General features: G+C 43.2%; 1 long non-coding RNA gene across 1 annotated transcript in view; it reads left to right on the forward strand.

The window, feature by feature from the left end:
* Positions 1-705: 705 nt before the first annotated feature.
* The window catches only part of LOC116976785, a 30,958-nt gene continuing 10,578 nt past the window's right edge, over positions 706-21,085 (forward strand). The window contains exon 1 of the long non-coding RNA XR_004413052.1: positions 706-998. This is a non-coding gene — a long non-coding RNA (uncharacterized LOC116976785). The remainder of the gene's footprint in view (positions 999-21,085) is intronic.

Genomic DNA, 21,085 nt, shown 5'->3' on the forward strand with positions numbered 1-21,085 from the left:
CAGTTCTCTGCTCAGTCCGCCTTAACCTACCTGATCCCCCAGTTGCTCAGCACTTTAACTCTCCCTCCCATTCCCAATCTGACCTTTCTGGCCCGGGCCTCTTCCATTGTCAGAGTGAGGCCCAGTGCAAATTAGATGAACAGTAACTCATATTTTGCTTGGGTAGATTACACCCCAGCAGTATGAACATTGACCTCTCTAACTTCAAGTAGCTCTTGCTTTCCTCTCTCTCCATCCCCTCCCCAGTTCTCCCACCAGTCTTACTGCCTCCAACTACATTCTATCTGTCCTGCCCACTCCCCTGACATCAGTCTGAAGAAGGCTCTCGACCCGAAACGTTACCCATTCCTTCTCTCCAGAGATGGAGCCTGTCCCGCTGACTCCAGCATTCTTTGTCTACCCCCAAATCATTCAACCGGTTTGGCTTTATGAAGTTACTTCCCACTTTTTAAAACTGTATTATACGATTGAGTAATTAAAGTACATGGGTTGAAACTTAATGTTTAAGAAGGAACTGCAGATTGCTGGAAAATCGAAGGTAGACAAAAATGCTGGAGAAACTCAGCGGGCGAGGCAGCATCTGTGGAGCGAAGGAAATAGGCAAGTTGTTATGTTTAATGAAGTGTCACCACAGCCATTATGTGTTCAGTCTGGAACTGTATAAAAGATATGGAATGCATTTTGAAATGAACTCTGGCAGTGATAGGCTGATTCTGGCATGTGGATAAATTCTGGCGTGGCTAAAATAACACACCCAATTTAACTTGATTGATCAAGAAAAGAATAAATTTCAACCGAAGGTAAGAGAAACTCAGCAGGTTTGGCAGCATCTATGGAGCGAAGGAAATAGGCAACGTTTCGGGTCGAGATCCTTCTTCAGACGTTCTCATTCTATGACATGTCAAAGTGCGTTAAGAATCATGCCACCTTTATTTCTACAAAAATCAGCTGAGATTAATGAACATGGAGATTTATTGACAAAGCACTGCTTCAAAATTGTAAGTTTTTTAATGACATTGATAATAATGTAAGAATTTTCCTTATGAAAAAGTACTGGATGTACTGTATGTTCAGACACAAGAGATTCAATGTTCTTATTATCTCTATATGCATTAAAGGCTATTATGTAAGAATTTCCTCAACCCATTTTATGTTTGGGCTATCAGGCTTTTCCAAGTGCCCAGCAGATTATGAAAAAGGGTCTCGACCCAAAACGTCACCCATTGCTTCTCTTCAGAGATGCTGCCTGTCCCACTCAGTTACTCCAGCTTTTTGTGCGTATCTGATATTTAAACCAGCATCTGCAGTTCCTTCCTTCCACTGACACTCTTTAAAAAATTCAATTGCTTGATTATTATTAATTTGTCTGATAGTGGCTTTTACTCATTTTTTTTGCATTTGCTAATAAATTTGCTTTCATGGTGACTGGAATTTTCCTGAAGTCCTCTCTCCCAATCCTAATTGACAACTATTTCTGGGATGTTATCTGTGTTCTCTATAGCGAAGACCGATGAAAAATAACCATTTAATACATCTACCAACTCGTCTTCCACTTTTAATTCCCCAAACTCACTTTCTGTGGGACGGGAGCTCAGTTAATTATTTTCCTTATTTAAATACTTATGGAAATTTTACTGTTTTTATCTTTCGGGCTAACTTTCCCTAATGCTCTAATTTTTCCTTTCTTGGTAGTTCTCAGTCATTTGTTGCTGTTTTATTTGCAGTACAGTCTTTTGAACTGTGCAATAATATGCATTTTCTTTAAGTCAGATAGTGTAACATTTTTAATTCACCATGGGTGGTCTGAGCACCACTTGGTGAGCGGGAGAGAGGAGGGGGAGTACAGAATTGTTTCCTTTGACCCTTTCCAACTAACAATGAAGCTTCACTTCCACACTAATATTACTCTAACCAATGTTATTCTCCCCACATTTCCATCAATTATCCCCATGTTCTACCACTCACCTACACATTAGGGGGAATATTTGAAGGCCAATTAACTTATTGACTTGACAAGGAAACCAGGCAACCTGGGCTCACAGCAAAAATGTGCAAATCCCACACAGATAGCAGCTATGACTAGGAATCGCTGGGTCACTGGAGCAATGACGGCTCTACCAGCAGTGTCACTGCGGTGTCCTCTTGAAATTAAAAGCACATCAATTAATTCTAGATCATTGCTCAATTCCAGATTTGTTTTTTAATTTGCCTCAGATTCTTGGATTCTTCAAAAATATTACATGAAATCCACATCCAGGATATCTTTGCTAACCTTATTTTTCTATGTAGATTAAAATGCTTCATGATTCTCACATGATTATTCCACTTAATTTTAATCTGCTGCCCCTGCCTTATTTCTCACTCCCTCCCCTAATCCCCTCCCACTTGCAATCACATTAGCCCCTTTCCACTCTCCCACCTCTCTTTCATAACTCCCTGACTCCATCTACTCACTCACCAGGCAAATTGCTCTTAGTGCAAGGCCTATTCCCAGCCACAGGTTGCCCTCCAAGTGCTGCAGGACAAATCTTTTTTTTAAATACATTTGATTGAGCCATCAAAAAATGAGCACAGATTATGTTGACATATCCAAGCTCATTTTTTTCCAAATGTACATATCAAAACAGAACATTTGAGTATTATACAATCAATATGGACGGGCATATTTATAAAAACAACATTTTAAAAATAAATAAATAAATAGAAATAAATAAATAGAAATAAATAAATAATGATGGGGGGGAGTAAATAATAAAAATAAAAATAAATAAATACATAAGTAAAGTGCAGAAGGTAACTACAGTACATACGGAGCAGTTCAGTGCAATAATTCTTTGTGAAGACTCTTGTTTCTAAAGCTAACTCTCTTGTCTTCTATCCCTTTCATAATTTCATTAAAATGGATGGTTTAGAGTATGGGTAGGTTTGTCTTATGTGTCAATATTCTTCTGTGCAAGAAATAACCTAAATGGTTGCCAGATGTTATTAAATTGGTTGACTCTATCCTAAGAACATATCTTATTATTTCTAAATGTAATGCACTGGTCAAGTCATGAAGCCACATTCTGGAATTGGGAACTGTTGTTTTTTTCCAGTTTCCAGAAAGTAGTAGTTTCTTTCCCGCAATGAGACAATTAGAGTGGAATTGTCGTTGAGCAGTTGTGAATTGTCTTGATGTTTCAGATACCCTAAAGATGATTAATAAGGGCTCTGGGTTTAATGGGATGTTAAGAATGTCTGAGATATTCTTAAATATATCAGACCAGAAAGAGGTGAGTTTAGGGCACAATACAAGTTATGAAAAAGAGTGGCATCTGAGGAGTGACATTTATCATAAGTAGGAGAAACATTTGGATATATACTGTGTATTTTTGCCTTGGAGGAGTGAAGTCTATGTATAATTTTGAACTGGATGAAGCGGTATCTAGCATTGTTTAAGCACCTATGTATAAGGGGAGGCTTTCCCATATTTCATCTGGTATTTGCACATTTATGTCTTTTTCCCAATTGATCTTATACTTATAGAGGATGGCGAGGTTATTAACAGGACATCATACATATAGGATATTAATTTGTCTTTATATGGTGATGTTTTAACGCAGTCATCTATTTGAGACTATTATGTGAGAGTCATTCTTTAGATGTGTTTCTTGCAAAAGCATCATATCTGAATTCAGTGATTTCAAACGAGCCAGTACTTTGCCTCTTTTGACTCGGTTGTTTACTCCTCTAGTATTCCAACTTGCGAAAGTCAAACCTTTTTTCGTGCCAGTCTCATTACTTGCGTTGCTTTGCATCCTAACTGTGTATCATATGAGGTGTCTTTATCTACAAAGTTCGGTCTTCCAGAATAGATCTGTCACTGTCAGATTTTCTCTGTGTTTTCTGCATTAGAACTAGTAACGTACATAACAGCAACAACAAAAATAAAATATCTCTAGCCATTACCAAAATAGTTATGCCGTGAGTTCACTATGGGAAAAAAGAAATAATGATTTAAAAAAAAACTAAATATCAAACTTAAGAAGCTTCTCTACTAAGTAACCTTGTTTACTTCTGTTACTTCTTCCCTTAAAAATAGCTTGACAACTTTCCAAAAATATAAGAAAAAAAAACAACTGGTTTTAACATAGTATCAATGAATTAGTTAACAACAGTTAGAGAACTTGTGAAACACAAACATATATAATAGAGAGAGGCTGGATCATCCAGTGTATTATATGTTTTTTGTTGTGTCTGACCGTGTTCTAAGGAGGTGTTCCACGTAGTCCTGGGCTTTTTGGGGATCGGTGAATGAAGTTTGTTTGCCGTTGTAGGCCACCAGGAGTCTCGCTGGGTAGAGCAGGCTGTATCTGATGCCGGGTTGGTCCCGTAGCATTTCTCTGGTTTAGTGAAGAGTGCTCTCCGTTTCTCGATGGTTGGCAGATAGTCGGGGAAGATCTGGATTGTGGCGGTCCCGGGGGGTTAGGCCACTCCTTGGGACATCCCCCTCGGCTCTAGAGGGACAGGGCCGATTGTCTGGCCACGGGGTTTCCTGAGGGCTGCTCGCGGGCGTTCTGTGTGTCTGCCATGATTGATTAAATGACTTCTGAACCTGCCTGGCATCTGGCATTTTCTTAACCTCATCCAGGCCACTACAGGATCTTTTCACCTTGGTATTGGATGTTTCTTGTCGATGATGCTTTGCGTTGGATATCTTCCAGGGTATGGTAGTAGTGTAGACGTATTACAAAGGGCCGGGGAGGTTCAGAGCGTGCGGGTCACTGCCGGAAGGTCCTGTGCGCTCTGTCGATAAGTGGTTTCTCCTCCAGCGAGAGTGTCTCCTGCAGGAGTTGGACAGTAACATTTCTCAGTTTGGGCCCTTCTTTCCCCTTTCCTGATGATTCTGACATTATATCTTCTCGATCTGCCTTCTAAGTCCTCACATTTTGGAGTAATCTTTTCCAGCTCCGAGTTTAGATGAGTCACTTGTTGTTGTAGCATCCTAACACTATCCGAGTGGAACGAGGCTGACTTTTCCATCTCCTTGGTAGTGTTGTTGTGTGAGGTCGATGTCGTCTCAAGCTTAGAGATGGAAGTTTGAAAATCTCTATTAGCCGTGGTTATTTCCTCTCTTAAGTCCGTGTAAAAATTCTTGATATGGCTATCGATGGTTGTGCATAGGTCGCTCTTAATTTGGGCTATCTCAGTCCCTAGCACAGCGATAACAGCTGGCACAGCCTTGTTGGATGGGTCTACCTCCTCCTCCTTCACCTCATCCGGCATCGGCGTGTCAGGCAAGGGTGGTGCTTGGTCCAGGCCTAGTTTGCTTGAATAGTTTTTCTTGGTTTTGGTCGTCCTCATGTCAACTTTGTCTGTCCTGTTTGTGTAAATTTTGTTCTCTTAATAACAACATTTCAATAAAAGTCTTAATGTGTATTATTGTGTATTTAAAAAGATTAAATTTTCGGAGCTATCAGGAAACGCTGTTACTTTTTCATCGCTCAACAGCGCCCTCCCCTTGCTGTCGGACAAATCTGCCAACAAATTCAAGCCTAATGGTTTAAGAAGCACCATTTTAATGGTCTGTGAAATACATTCAACCATTTTCAGATGGCACAGTGAAGCGACTGATAAAGGTTGTTGCCTAACAGTTCCAGCATCCCAGGTTCATCCTGACCTCTGGTGCTGGATGTTTGCACGTTCACCCTGTGACTGTTTCCTTCGGACGCTCTGGTTTCCTCCCACGAAACAATGACATGCAGAGCTAAATTGGCTGCTGCAAATGGCACTTCGTGTGCAAGTGAAGGATAGAATCTGGCGGGAAGAAAGTGAGAATGTGGGGATAATGAAGTGGGATTAGAGTAAAAGGATGCTTGATTGTCAGAGTGGATTTGGGTGTGAAAATTTTCTTTATTCATACTGTATGAATTTATAATGATGTGATTCAGAAATCAGAGCTGCAAAGGGACTTGGGAGTGCTGGTACAGGATTCCCTAAAAGTTACATTTCGAGTCAAATCAGTAGTAACAAAGGCAAATGCAATCATAAGCATTTATTTTGAGAGGGCTGGAATACAAAAACAGCAATTTAAAGCTGAGACAAAACAATGTAAACCTTTTGTTTGTGATGAACATAAAAAGGTAAAACAGTTCAGCACAAGAACAGACCCTCCAGCCCACAATGTCAATGAAAACATAATAGCAAGTTAAATTAAAGTTAAACTCCTTTGTTCCATGCAATCCGTATCCCTCCATTCCCTGTGAAGTGGCAGATTATTATATCGTTCAAAAGATTGCTCCCTCTAGCCACTTAGGAGGCAACATGGGGTTAGGAGAATGTCATATAACACAGAGCTTCTCGAAAGGTAAATCTTCATAACACAGTCTTTTGATTAATAGTTTCTTTATTGTTTAAGAAAAACAGTTAAATATTCATCCAACCTTCTTTTACTCGTACAATTTAATCCTCGTAAAACTTCAGCATGTCACTTAGAAACGTTAGAAAACTCCTCATGTCTCAGCAAAACTCCACATGGTCGAAGGATATCCCTCCAACCATTTTGAACTCCAAACTAAATCTAACTAGCTAACAGCTGCACAAGAGAACCCAACAGCAAACACGCCTCCGACTACATAATAAATCCCACCCACATTATTATGGGCAGACTAAATTTAAAGGCACATGCTATAATTAATGACACGCAAGATAAAGCCAAATGGCTGCTAATGCTTACAAAAGAACTATTGAAAGTGCAGGTTCAAACTTGCATTGATTTTGTATTCTTGAATCTTCTCCGGTAGTGCTGGTGAATCATTACTCTGTTGGTTGTTCCTCAATCCAATCGGATATATACTGCCAGATAGATTCCAGTATATTTCAACTGGGCAGCTGATGTTACACTTTCAAGTGGATATTCCTTCGCTCCATCATAGTGAACACAATTTGGAGAAAGATTCATTAAACCAGTGATGTGTCCTATGCCTTGAGGAGGGAGAACTCCTAAAGAAACAAACAGGAGCTGATACCTGTGACAAAAATACAAGAGGTATAAAGTTTAATTGAAAGTGATTGGATTATTGGAACACTTTTCACAGGATATGGCACTCAGAGTCATAGTCGTACAGCACAGGTACATTCCCCGCCACACAACATGTCCACGCCGACCATCGTAAACTCATCCCATTTTCTAGCACTTTGCCCATAAAGCATAAAGTATGTTCCAGATTCCAACCACACTCTGGGTGAAAAAGTTCATCTTCAGAACTCCTTTAAACTTCCTATACATAATCTTAAACCTATAACTTCTGATTTTAGACACCTCGGCTTTTACTATCTACCCTATTTATGTCTCTTATAATTTTGTATTCTACTATTAGGTCATTCATCGGCCTCCAAGAAAATTAAGCTCGGCATATCTAGTCAGTCCTTGAATAGACCACTGATGAACCTTACTCTTTCTCTCTTACCTTCGTGCCCGTTAATATACATAAAATGGTTTGTAATATTTTTTAATCTTCTCTGCCGTGATATTTAAAACAGTCTCTCAGCTTCCTATTTAATTTCTAAGTACTCTTATGCAATTTCTATATACAGGCCTCCCGCATTGTCAGTTCTCTACACCTGCCATAGTCCTTTGGGGAGGGGGGGAGGCTGCATACACGTTACGACCTATTCTGAGTTTTGCTGTCTGGGCCATGTGATGGGCGGAAATCGCTTTTGATACATGGGGAGGGGACACAATGAGACCGAGCATCTAGGACAGGGGTCGGCAACCTATGGCCCATGGGCCGGATCCGGCTCTTAACCCAAAATCATCCGGCCCGCAGGCGTATTTTAATCAATTCGTTTTCGCGACCTGGGAATGGCAGCCAGTCCCTGGGCATGCAGGCGACCTCGGCGCTACAGGCAGACCTGCCAGCTAACCTGGGCGCTACAGCCAGTCCCGGGGCAGGCGAGTTGACCTGGATGTTACAGCCAGTCCCGGGGTAGGCGAGCTGACCTGGGCGCTACAGCCATTCCTGTGCGGTTTTCCCTTTACAGTCATAGATGGATCATTCATCTGCATATCCATTGTGTCCTGTCTCTAGCTCCTGACCTTGGGTGCTGTCTATGTGGAGTTTGCATGTTCCTCCTTAGGAGACCTGTATGGGTTTCCTTAGGATGCTCTGAATTCTTCCCCCATCTTAATGACGTGCGAATTTGTAGTTTAATTGGCGTCTGCAAATTTTATTGTGTGTAAGGAATGGAACAAATGTGGGATTTCTTGGAACTAGTGTGAACGGGTAATCGATTGTTGACTTGGTCCCCAAAGGGCCTGTTTCCATGTTGTATCTCTAAACTAACTTAAACTAAACTAGGTAAACCTGCCATTCTTTGTTCTTCCTCTCATCACCGCAGCTTTTTTTCCCCTTCCCCCTACAATCAGTCTGAAGATGGGAACCGATCCAAAATGTTACCTGTCCATCTACCCCAATGACGACTCCTTGAGTTACTACAGTACTTTGTGTCCTTCCTTTTTTTTGTTTGGTCATAGAGACTTAGAGTGGTATCGCGCCGTCCGGTGGGCGGCGCGACTCACGTCGCAGCGGCCTCCGCAGTCCATCAGTCTTTTTGTTATTTTTTGTCCCGTTTTAATGTAGTTTTTATTATTTTTTGATGGGGTATGTGTGTAGGTGTGTGTGTGTGTGTGGGGGGGGCGGGGGGGGGGCAGGCGGTGGGGGGGAAACGTTTAAAATCTTTCCCCTGCACGGAGAACCCAACCTTTTCCCTGTCGGGTCTCCGTTGTCATTGGGGCTGCAACGTGGAGTGGCCTCCAACCGGAACGACCTGGGGCTCCAGTCGCGGAGCTGCGGACCTGCTCACCATCACGGAATAGGCCGAGTTCGGAGCGGGTGGAGCGGTGGTGGCGCACTGCTGCGACCCGACCCTCGGAGATTCGGAGCTCCAACCGCAGGTCCGGTGGACAGTCATATCGGGAGCCCGCGGGTCCCTGCTGAGAGACCGCTTTTCGGGGCTTCCGCTACGGCGACTTCTCCCGCCCGAGTCGCGGGGTCGAGGAGTACCTGGAGCGGGGCCTTACATTGCCCGGCGCGGCTTCAACGGCTGCGGGACTTTGCTAGCACCCGCCAGGGGATCCAACAACAAGACCCGGAGCGCGGCCTTGCATCACCCGGCGTGGCGTTAATGGCCGCGGGACAATTGCCATCGCCCGCCGGGGGCTTTGACTCTGACATCGGGAGGGGAATGGGGAGTGCAGGGGAGGGATAAGTTTTTTTGCCTTCCATCACAGCGGGGAGGAGATGCGCTGTGATGGATGTCTGTGTAAATTGTGTTGTGTCTTGGGTCTTTTTTTCTTGTGTGTATGACTGCAGAAACAACATTTCATTTGAGCCTCTATGAGGTTCAAGTGACAAATAAATTGTATTGTATTGTATTGATACAGTGTGGAAACTGACCCAACTTGCCCACACTGAACAACATATCCCAGCTACACTTGTCCCCTCTGCCTGGGTTTGGTCCATACCCCTCTAAACCTGCCCAAATCTAGTCTATTCTTATGGAACATCAAATATCCGGGAATATTGAGTTTCTGGTGCAAGTCACCATACAATGATGTATCTGTTACACATATTACATCAAACACATTTATTTCTATGTGTGCTAAAAACTTACTGCCAGGAGGACATAAATCAGTTCCTGATGAGGGCAGAGAAATGTCAGACTCAGTTCAATCCAGGCAAATGTGAAGAATTGCATTTTGGGAGATCAAATGCAAGGGGAAAGTAAAGAGTAAATGGCAAGACCAATAACAGCATTATTGTACAAAGTGATCTTGGGGTTGACGTTCATAGCTCCCTGAAAGTAGCAACATATGTAGATAGAGTAAAGAAGATGTATGCTTGCCTTCATCTGTTGGGGTATTGAGTATAAGAGTTAGAAAGTCATGTTGTGGCTTTGTAAAAGTCTGGTTAAGTCACATTTGTGGTATTATGTGAAGTAGTGGTTAACCCATTCCAGGAAGGGAATTCAGATGATACATTGATGCTATCTAGATTAGAATGTATTAACAATTATGAGAGGTCGGACAAGCTTGGACAGTTTTCTGTGGAGTGTTGGAAGCTGATACCTCTAGATTGTTATAAAAGTTTCAATTACATATTCTTGTGCTGTCCTGTTCTATATTCTAAATCCTAGCCCATTCCCATACTGGTCCTTTTGGCCTGAGTCTCCTCCATTGCCAGAGTGAGGCAACACTCAAAATGGAAGAACGCACCTCATATTTCGCTTACAACCCAACCGTATAAACATTGAATTCTCCAGTTTTTTACCCAGAGCCACCACCGGGTGGCGCTACACCCTCCCCCTTCAACCCTGCTCCTCCCTCTTGCCTATTTCTCAATTCGCACAACCTTTCCACTTACATTCCTTCCTCTAGCTTTACTATTTGCAACCCTTAAAATAATTTGACTCGTACCTTCTGTCCCTTTATTTCTGACCTTCATCCAACTATCTGCCTATCAAAAACCCTCCTCACCTGTATCCACCTATTAGCTCCCAGGTAAAGTTCCTAAAATGACACAAATGAGAGTTTCATTTTTAAAAGGTAGCAATAAGCAAGATAGTAGCAGATACAAGAAACTGGTAAACACACGGCAAATTGTAAAATAGCAAAATATGTTTTGGAGCAATATAACGTGTTCAGCAAGAACGCAGGAAATAAGAGGTTGACACAAAATGCTGGAGTTACTTAGCGGGACAGGCAGCAACTCTAGAGAGAATTCCTTCTTTTCAGAGATGCTGCCTGTCCCATTGATGTACACCAGCATTTTGCGTCTACCTTCGATTTAAACCAGCATCTGCAGTTCTTTCCAACAGAAAATAAGAGTATGGCTTATGTCTGCTCTGCATGGCTTCAGGATATGGAGTCGCTCATGTAGAATGGGATTAGGAGCCATTTTTTCCTCTGAATTGTTAAACTGTAATTCTCTGCCCCACCAAAGTAGAGAGGCTGAGGCAATGAATATCATCAAGACTGACATTGAGAGATTTTAATCTATTGGGCAATTGTGGATTTTGGAAGTCATGTTGAAGGCAAGATTAGATTTACCAAGAACTATCGGAATGCAGAGCAGCCACAAGGAATTGAGTAGCCTAATCTTACTCTTATGTCCTGTGTTCTTCTTGATTTTTATGTTCCTCCAAAATGCATATTTTTGATATATCACAATTTGCCGTGGTATTTCATGGATCACCTCTTTAACCTATTGCTTGTATCTGCTACTATCTTGCTCTCACTACCTTTTCAAAATGATACTTTCCTCACTGCCATTTTAGGATGGTGTCAAGAGTGAAATACTTTCTTACGTTTCTTTATGTTGCTTGTAATCTCTCCCCAACTCTTTGAGCTATGGATTCCAGACAATGCCTGCGAGGCCAACTAATTGCTTTGCATAACTTGGTGGTAGTGAGATCCCTTCTTATACTGCAACAGGAGTGTATTTCCAACAGGTTGGTGGATAGAGATGAGAGTGTGGCCCTATATCTGCTGCCCTTAGGGGCTGGCAGATGTGCTGTGGAACATCTTCTACAGTCTCCTTACCTGTGACCAAATGCAAAAAAGTCCCTACTGTCAAAGTACATTTGGGATGCAATCTCCTCAAACGAAATATATAAAACAAAAGGTGCTCCATTTGTTGAACAGCTTCCAGTCCTGTGGGTAAAATAACAGGTAATGAACCAGTAATGTAACAACAGCATAGGAAACAGAGTGGTGACTGAGTGTCTGATCTCATGGTTTTAGTCTCGGCTCCTGGCATGGATCCGGTTTGGGTAGAGTGAAAACCTTTGTTGGTTCAATCATTCGAATGCGAGATACCAGGAGATGTGCGTGTCCAGTGCCAATTAGTCAACATTGCCTCGGCCTAAATTAGTTATCTTCATCTAAATGAACAGCATTGGGCAACCTGATCATTGTAAACCATTTAAATTCTGTTACAAAACAGGACCCGGGTGAGTCTGTGCAAATGGCTGGTTGTGGGAAAGTGGCAATTGAAGGGGAACTATGAAAGAGATATAAATGATACGGCAGTCACTGCTTATGGTTCCATCCTGGTGCTTGAGAGGGTGAGAAAATCATTCTGATTACATGTTCACAAATGAGCATGTTGCTGGTAAGGTGAACATTTCAGGCCAGTTCCTAATTGCCATTGAACGGAGTTGCTTGCTAAGCAATGTTAGAGGAAGTCAAGATTCAATCATAGCCTCAGCTATACCACATACAAAGTACAAGAGAGTAATGAATCAGGTCATTGGGGCTGGGGAAAGGGGTTGGAAAAGAGTGACCAAGGAGAGAGGTAACCATGGTGCATCAGAAGTGGGAAAGGAACACAGGGGGAGTGGGCAACCTGATATTCATATCAGTAGGTTGTCCTAGTGGCTCTGTTCTAGTTTTCTTTGAGCTTTACCCTGGAAGTGCAGGAGGCTGAAGATAGACAATTGGAGCAGGAATGGGAAGATGAGTTGGAATGATGTGCGACCGGATACTCAATGTATCCTTTGTGCAATGTGAAAGGACAGTGTTTACTTGAATCCTGTAAACAATCTGTTCTTGCTAATTATGTTATAAATCACTTTTCTTGAACATATTAATTGGATCAGAAGCATACTGTAATAAATCAGCATTTTGTAACAATGATCTCCCCAAGTTCCAAGCTATTTGTTGAAGGAACTCTTTCAATGCTCAATGTCTCCCTCACTCCCATGGCTGTCAATGTGTCATGCTCGCTCCTGATTAATCCTCTCAGTGCTCTTCCCTATCCTCCCTCTCGTCTCTCTTCCTCCTCTCTCTCCCTTTTTCCTCCTCACCTCCCTCTCCACAGCCTCACCACCCACCCCCTCACTGCCACCCCGCTCCACCTTGAACCTCACCATCTTGTCTATTTATCCTCTTAGAGAAGGAGGTAGAGGTAAAACACATTCATGAAGCACTGATGTTAGTATAGCAGCATTGCCCGTATCCCTATCTTTGCTGGGTACTTCACCCTGCACCTGGCCTTTGGTACAAGTTAACAATCTTTGCAGTTGATGGTCAAGCTCTTTGTTTAATTGACCTTTCTTCTGGAATCAGCACAGTTGTGTTAGAAAATTTAGCAGATAAAGTGATTGTACCTTTTAGTGCTGGTCGATATGTGATTGTGAGTCTGGAAGTAAATGTTTATCACTGCTAGCATAGATTGGCCGTCTGCTCTTGGAAGCATACTTGGAAGAAAAACAATGCAAAAGATTTTATTTAGTTTTCTTCTTCTTCTTCTTCTTGGTATGGCGTGCACAGCCTAAAGTTGTCGGACAACTTGTTCTATTTGATCTTATTTGATTGTGCACGCCGGGTTGATTGCATTTGTCGAAACGGGGCGGACCACACGAAGGTTGCAATCTCCCACCCCTTTATTTAGTTTTGAGATACAGCATGGAAGCAGGCCACTTGGCCCAACTAGTCCATACCATGCAATGAGATAATAAACATCAGGTGCAGTAGATAAATGCAGATGTTGATAGAATGCAGATGTTGATATCATATGTTGATTGAATGGTGCGGCTGTGCTTGTATACTCGGGAATTTAGAAAGATGAGAGAGGATCTTATTGAAATACAAGATTATTAAGGGTTTGGACACGCTAGAGGCAGGAAACATGTTCCCGATGTTGGGGGAGACCAGAACCGGTACCCGGACGTGGCGCCGACAAACAAGAAGCCGAAGCAAAGAAATTGAAGCCAAAAAATGGAATGGAAACAAGGCCGAAACGCCAATAAACTGAAAGAGCCCGAAGATGAAATGTCTACTAACCGAAAGGATGTGACGCCTAAATGCAAACTAACCGAAAGGGCGGGAAGCATAAAACCCATGGAACCGAAAAGCTGCGTTGCCTAAAAGCAAACTTACCGAATGACCGCTCTGCCAAAATACCACCTACCCGAAAGGCGACGTCGCCTACAGCCAAAGGACCGATTGCCGCTCAACAGAAAAGTCCAATAACGGACTTGACGTTGCCGGGGGGCGGGACTTGTCAGCAATTGGTCCAGACCCGCGCGGCCATCTCATCACTGTGGAGGGATGAACATTGTCCCAAACCTCCGCTCCATCCGACCCACAGCCCGCGGAGGGTGGCCGTGGGAGAGTGGGGGATGTCCCGAGCCATGCACACTTTCGGCCGCTTTCAACTTGGTGCTTGGGTTCAGATTGCCCATTTACCTATGGCTTATGTGGGAAAATGAACCCCACGCTCCCGTCTCCCCCATCTCTCTCCGCTCTTCTCTCGCTCCCCCTCTCTCTCTCCCTTCTCTCTCTCCCTTCTCTCCCCTCTTCTCTCTCCCCCTCTCTCTCCCCCTCTCTCTCTCCCTTCTCTCTCTCCCTTCTCTCCCCTCCCCGTTCTCTCTCCTCCTCTCTCTTCACTTCGTTCTCTTCTCCTCTCTCTTCCCCTCCACTCTCCCCCCTCCCTCCCTTCTCTCTCCCTCCATTCTCTCTCTCCCCTTCTCTCTCTCTCCCTTCTCTCTCCCCATCTCCCCTCTTCTCTCTCCCCCTCTCTCTCCCTTCCCTCCCTCTCTCTCCCTTCCCTCCCTCTCTCTCCTTTCCCTCTCTCCCTTCTCTCCCCTCTTTTCTCTCCCCTCTTCTCTCTCTCCTCCTCTCCAATCTTCTCTCTCTTCTTTTCTTCTTCTCCTCTCTCCCCCTTCTCTCTCCCCACCCCCCTCGCTCCCTTCTCTCTCTCCCTTTCTCTCCCCCTTCTCTCTCTCCTCCGTCTCCACCCACAGCAGCTTCCCACAGTCAGAGGGAGGGGAAATCAACTTGGTGTGGAGGTTGGGGTCCGATGGCGGTGCATCATGGTCAGTGACTGTGGGACGCTCCCGCTGGTGGAGACGGAGGAGGGAGGGAAGGGGGAGAGAAGGGGTGAGAGAGAAGGGACAGAGAGGGGGGGGGGAAGAGTGAGAGAGAGAAGGGAGGGAGAGAGATGGAAGGGAGGGGGGGAGAGGAGATAGAGAAGAGTGGATAGAGAGGAGGAGAGAGGGAAGAGGCGAGAGAGAGGAGGAGAGAGGGGGGAGGGGGCTCCACTTATCCTCGCCTCAGGCAGATACCTTTCGAGAGAGAGAGAGATGGGGGAGAGAGCGAAGGGGGTGAGAGAAGGGTGAACAGGAGCTGGGTTAATTTTCCCACCAAGCCATAGTAAATTGGGCAATCTGACCCAAGCACCAAGTTGAAAGCCTGAAAGTGTGCTTGCTCAGGACAAAGCGCCCCACTCTCCCTTGGCCAACCTTTTCTTCGCTGGTGTTGAGGGGAGCGGCTAAGGATTTGGGACAATGTTCATGCCTTCACAGTGATGAGATGGATGCGCGGGTCTGGACCAATTGCTGACAAGTCCCGCCCCCCGGCAACGTCAAGTCCGTTATTGGACTTTTCTGTTGAGCGGCAGTCAGTCCTTTGGCTTGTAGGCGACGTCGCCTTTCGGGTAGGTGGTATTTTGGCAGAGCGGCCATTCGGTAAGTTTGCTTTTAGGCAACGCAGCTTTTCGGTTCCTTGGGTTTTAGGGGTCCTGCCCTTTCGGTTAGTTTGCATTTAGGCGTCACATCCTTTCGGTTAGTAGGCGTTTCGTCTTCGGGCTCTTTCGGTTTATTGGCGTTTCGGCCTTGTTTCCATTCCGTTCTTTGGCTTCGACTTCTTTGCTTCGGCCACTCGCCCATCGGCGCCACATCTGCACACTACCAGAACCAGGGGCCACAGTTTAAGATTAAGGAGTAAGCCATTTAGAACGGAGATGAGGAAAACCTTTTTCACACAGAGAGTTGTGAGTCTGTGGAATTCTCTCCCTCAGAGGACGGTGGAGGCTGGTTCTCTGGATGCTTTCAAGAGAGAGCTAGACAGAGCTTTTAAAGATAAGGGAGTCAAGGGATATGAGGAGAGGGCAAGAACGGGGTACTGATTGTGGATGATCAGCCATGATCATATTGAATGTAATAATCATTCAATGGCTTGAGGGGCTGAATGACCTACTCCTGCACCTATTGTATATTGTCTATGATCTAATGCATCCATCAGAAATTATGCTCATAGATTCATAGTATAAAGAGATAAAGCAGGGAAGCAGGTGCCTAATGCTGCATGAACTATCGAGTTACTGTTGTCCTACATTAATTCCATTTTTTATTCTTCCAATATTCTTCTCAACTCTTCCCCGTCAGGGAGAAGCTCAGGGAGAGCTGTTCTTTGTAGGGTTGCATTTAACTTGTCTATGGTTGAAGGTAAAGCAAACACAATCTCTGATGTGAGGCCTTTAGCTAATTTTGTTCAAAGATAATTTGTTTTGGTAACTACTTACTTTGACTCCAGTTTGATGAAAGGTGAGTAATCACACAATGTAGAAACATCATTACGGTGCTTGTTTCTTGCTGACTCTAGAAGTCCTGCAGTCCGCTCCCAATTATTTCCGACAAGGTCCACTGTGGCTGCCAGGTTACTCAGGAAACTGTTGTTGGTGATCAGCAGCCATTCAAATCTTGCTCTTCTAAATTCTTGACATTTAATAGCTTCAAATACTTTCCCTAGATGCAACCCACAGGTATATGCTACCTCAGCAATGAATGTAATAATCATGTTACGGTGAGAAAGGCTCATATATAGGCAAGCTAGGAATGTATCCATATGGCAGGTGTTAATCAACTCAGTCGTTTGATAAGGATTTATTCTGGTTAGACTTTGATCTATATAAGATGTCATTTTTTCACCTCCACATATGTATTTGAGAAAAAATCTGTGCCTGAAGGGTAATAAAAGCAAGAATAAGATGTATAACATTGTATGCAGATGCCGAGAAGTGCGTTCAGCTCTAACTGAACTCCTTCTAATCTTGTGTGTGGAATTGAAAAGAAGACCTCTTGAGTAAAACTTTTAAAACAATCCCAGCAAGTGTAGTGTATATTTTGAACTGTGAACACAAAATAGAAATGTTTCAATTAATTAATTCATTATCTAAGTACAAACTGTATTTATGCATATGCTCATTGTTGACCCTCTGAGATTTATCATCACTTCTGTTCCCAACAATAACCATCTCCTCTGAGAAAGTTCTGAGCCTTATCTCCTTGTTATAATTGTTACTGAGACCTCACTTCACCCAAACACCTGAACTGGTAATGCAAAGTTTGAAGATTGAATCCAACCATTGTAGGGATCACCACTATGAAGAAAAACTCAATTGGGATTACAAAAACATGATAAGATGCCCCAAATCTGTTCCACCGTCTGTAAGATTGTAAGATAAACCAAAAATACTGGAGTGACTCAGCGGGACAGGCAGCGTCTCTGGATAGAAGGAATGGCTGACATTTTGGGCCGAGACCTTTCTTCAGACTTTATTGAGATGGAAATCTCCATTTGACTGGATAAGTGCAGTGTCAATAATCCTCAAGGAACTCAACAAAACAAAATGGCACACTTAATTCACACTCTACTGATGAACATGATAAAAATTGGTACAAATTTGTAGTGAGCTAGTGCAGATTAGCATAATTTGGTGAGACTGTAAAAGAAAAGATGCAATAATAGTGGAGATTGAGGAAATGCTACTATTTAAGGGTATTCTATTGCTTGAGTATATTTCAATATTTTTAAAGTGCAAAAAGAAAATTCATCCTTTTCTAAACACTTGATAGATTTATTAGACAATAGACAATAGGTGCAGGAGTAGGCCATTCAGCCCTAGCCAGCACCGCCATTCAATGTGATCATGACTGATCATCCCCAATCAGTACCCCGTTCCTGCCTTCTCCCCATGTCCCCCGACGCCACTATTTTTAAGAGCCCTATCTAGCTCTCTCTGGAAAATATCCAGAGAACCTGCCTCCACCGCCCTCTGAGGTGAATTCCACAGACTCACAACTCTCTGTGAGAAAAAGTGTTTCTTCGTCTCTGTTCCAAATGGCTTACTCCTTATTCTTAAACTGTGGCCCTTGGTTCTGGACTCTCTCAACATCGGGAACATGTTTCCTGTCTCTAGCGTGTCCAAACCCTTAATAATCTTATATGTTTCAATGAGATTTCCTCTCATCCGTCTAAACTCCAGAGTGTACAAGCTCAGCTGCTCCATCCTCTCAGCATATGACAGTCCTGCAAAGGACCTCTTTGCTCCTATATTCGATTCCTCTTGTTATAAAAGCCAACATGCCATTCGCTTTCTTCACTGCCTGCTGTACCTGCATGCCCACTTTCATAGACTGATGAACATGGACCCCTCGATAGTTCATGCAGCATGCGTTGTACTTCCCTTTTTCCCCAACTTGATTTAGATAGTAATCTGCCTTCCTGTTTTTGCTACAAAAGTGGATAACCTCACATTTAACCGCATTAAACTTCATCTGCCATGCATCTGCCCACTTCCCCAATCTGTCCAAGTCACCCTGCATTCTCATAGCATCCTCCTCACAGTTCACACTGACCCGCAGCTTTGTGCCACCTGCAAATTTGCGAATGTTACTTTGAATCCCTTCATCCAAAGCATTGATGTATATTGTAAATAGCTGCAGTCCCACGACCAAGCCTTGCGTTACCCCACTAGTCACTGCCTGCCATTCTGAAAGGGACTCGTTAATCCCTACTCTTTGTTTCCTGTCTGCCAACCACTTCTCTATCCATGTCAGCACTCTACCCACAAAACCATGTGCCTTAATTTTGCCCACTAATCTTCTATGAGGGACCTTATCAAATGCTTTCTGAAAGTCCAGGTACACTACATCCACTGGCTCTCCCTTGTCCATTTTCCTAGTTACATCTTCAAAAAATTTCAGAAGATTAGTCGAGCATGATTTCTCCTTCGTAATCCATGCTGACTCGGACCGATCGTGTTACTGTTATCCAAATGTTCGGCTATCTCATCTTTTATAATTGACTCCAGCATCTTCCCCACCACCGATGTCAGGCTAACTGGTCTATAATTCCCTGTTTTCTCTCTCCTGCATTTCTTAAAAAGTGAGATAACATTAGCTACCCTCCAATCTACAGGAACTGATCCTGAGTCTATAGAATATTGGAAAATTATCACCAATGCATCCACGATTTCTAGAGCCACTTCATTAAGTACCCTGGGATGCAGACCATCAGGCCCATGGAATTTATCAGCCTTCAGTCCCATCAGTCTATCCAACACCATTTCCTGCCTAATGTGGATTTCCTTCAGTTCCTCCATCACCCCAGATCCTCTGGCCACTACTATATCAGGAAGATTGTTTGTGTCCTCCTTAGTGAAGACGGATCCAAAGTACCTGTTCAACTTATCTGCCATTTCCTTGTTCCCCATAATAAATTCACCTTTTTCGACCTTCAAGGGTCCAACTTTGGTCTTAACTAATTTTTTCATCTTCACATAGCTAAAGAAGCTTTTACTATCCTGCTTTATATTCTTGGGTAGCTTACCTTCGTACCTCATCTTTTCCTCCACATATTGTCTTTTTGGTTACCTTCTGTTGTTCTTTAAACATTACCCAATCCTCTTGCTTCCCACTCATCTTTGCAACGTTGTACTTCTTCGCTTTAATTTTTAAACTGTCCCTGACGTCCCTTGTCAGCCATGGTCGCCCCTTTCTCGCCTTGGAATCTTTCTTCCTCCTAGGAATGAATAGATCCTGCGCCTTCTGTATTATTCCTAGAAATACCTGCCATTTTTATTTCACTGTCATCCATGCTAGTGTATCCCTCCAGTCAACTTTGGCCAGCTCCTCCCTCATGGCCCCATAGTCCCCTTTATTCAACTGTAACACTGACTCCTCTGATCTACCCTTCTCGCTCTCCAATTGTAGATTAAACCTGACCATATTATGATCACTACCTCCTAATGGCTCATTAACCTCGAGGTCCTTTATTAAATCCGGTTCATTACATAACACTAAATCCAGAATTGTATTCTCCCTGGTAAGCTCCAATACAAGTTGTTCTAAGAATCCATCACAAAGGCACTCTACAAAGTCCCTTTCTTGGGGTCCAGTACCAACCTGATTTTCCCAGTCTACCTGCATGTTGAAATCTCCCATAACAACCACAGCATTACTTTTTCTACATGCCAATTTTAACTCCTGATTTAACTTGCACCCTATATCCAGGCTACTGTTTGGGGGCCTGTAAATTAGTCCCATTGGGGCATTTTTACCCTTATAATTCCTTATGTCTATCCATACTGACCACATCTCCTGTTTCAATATCACCCCTTGCAAGGGATTGAATTTTATTCCTCACCAACAGAGCTACCCCACCCCCTCTGCCCACCACCTGTCTGTCTTTTCGATAGGAGGTATACCCTTGAATATTCAGTTCCCAGCCCTGGCTCTCTTGCAACCATGTCTCAGTAATTCCCACAACATCATACTTGCCAGTTCCTAACTGAGCCTCAAGCTCATCCACTTTATTCCTTATACTTCGTGCATTCATATACAGCACTTTGACCTCCGTATTCACTTTTTCCCTCGCACAGCTCGCAATTGGCCCTGACCTTACTCTGTTATCCATTCTCGAGCTTTCCTTCCCATTAATTCGAGAATCTTTTGTAATTTTTCCTGTAGTCACTTCCCCTCAACTCCATCTTTATACTCCCAATTTGTCAATCTCTCCCCCCCACTAGTTAGTTTAAACCCACACGTTAACTTTTTATATTTTTGGAATGTTTAATTTTTTAGAATACCTGCAATAAAAAACATTCAGCAACATTTACAAACACTTAAACAATGTATCAAGCTATCAAAGCTTTTCGCTGTTTTATAGCGGGGACTCGCTGGAGTCCAGTCTAGAATCTGGCGGTACATTTGTTCGTTTGTCACTTCACCGTATTCTATTTGAAAGTTCCCAATATATTGGAAGGTGCCCAAAGTCAGTTTTTTAATTGTTATTTGGGTGGACAGCATACAGCATATTACACTTTATACCATAAATGCAAATAATTAATCCTAATTAATGGGATCTCTCTGATAAGAGGTTTTCGCTTTGGACGGTAATTACCGAAGTCATCGGAAATCGAGCCGATGTAATAGCGAATTGTCTCAATATTTCAATGACTCATATCCATAACAGTGGAAA

This window comes from Amblyraja radiata, chromosome 9 (assembly GCF_010909765.2).
Source record: "Amblyraja radiata isolate CabotCenter1 chromosome 9, sAmbRad1.1.pri, whole genome shotgun sequence".
Lineage (NCBI taxonomy): Eukaryota > Metazoa > Chordata > Chondrichthyes > Rajiformes > Rajidae > Amblyraja > Amblyraja radiata.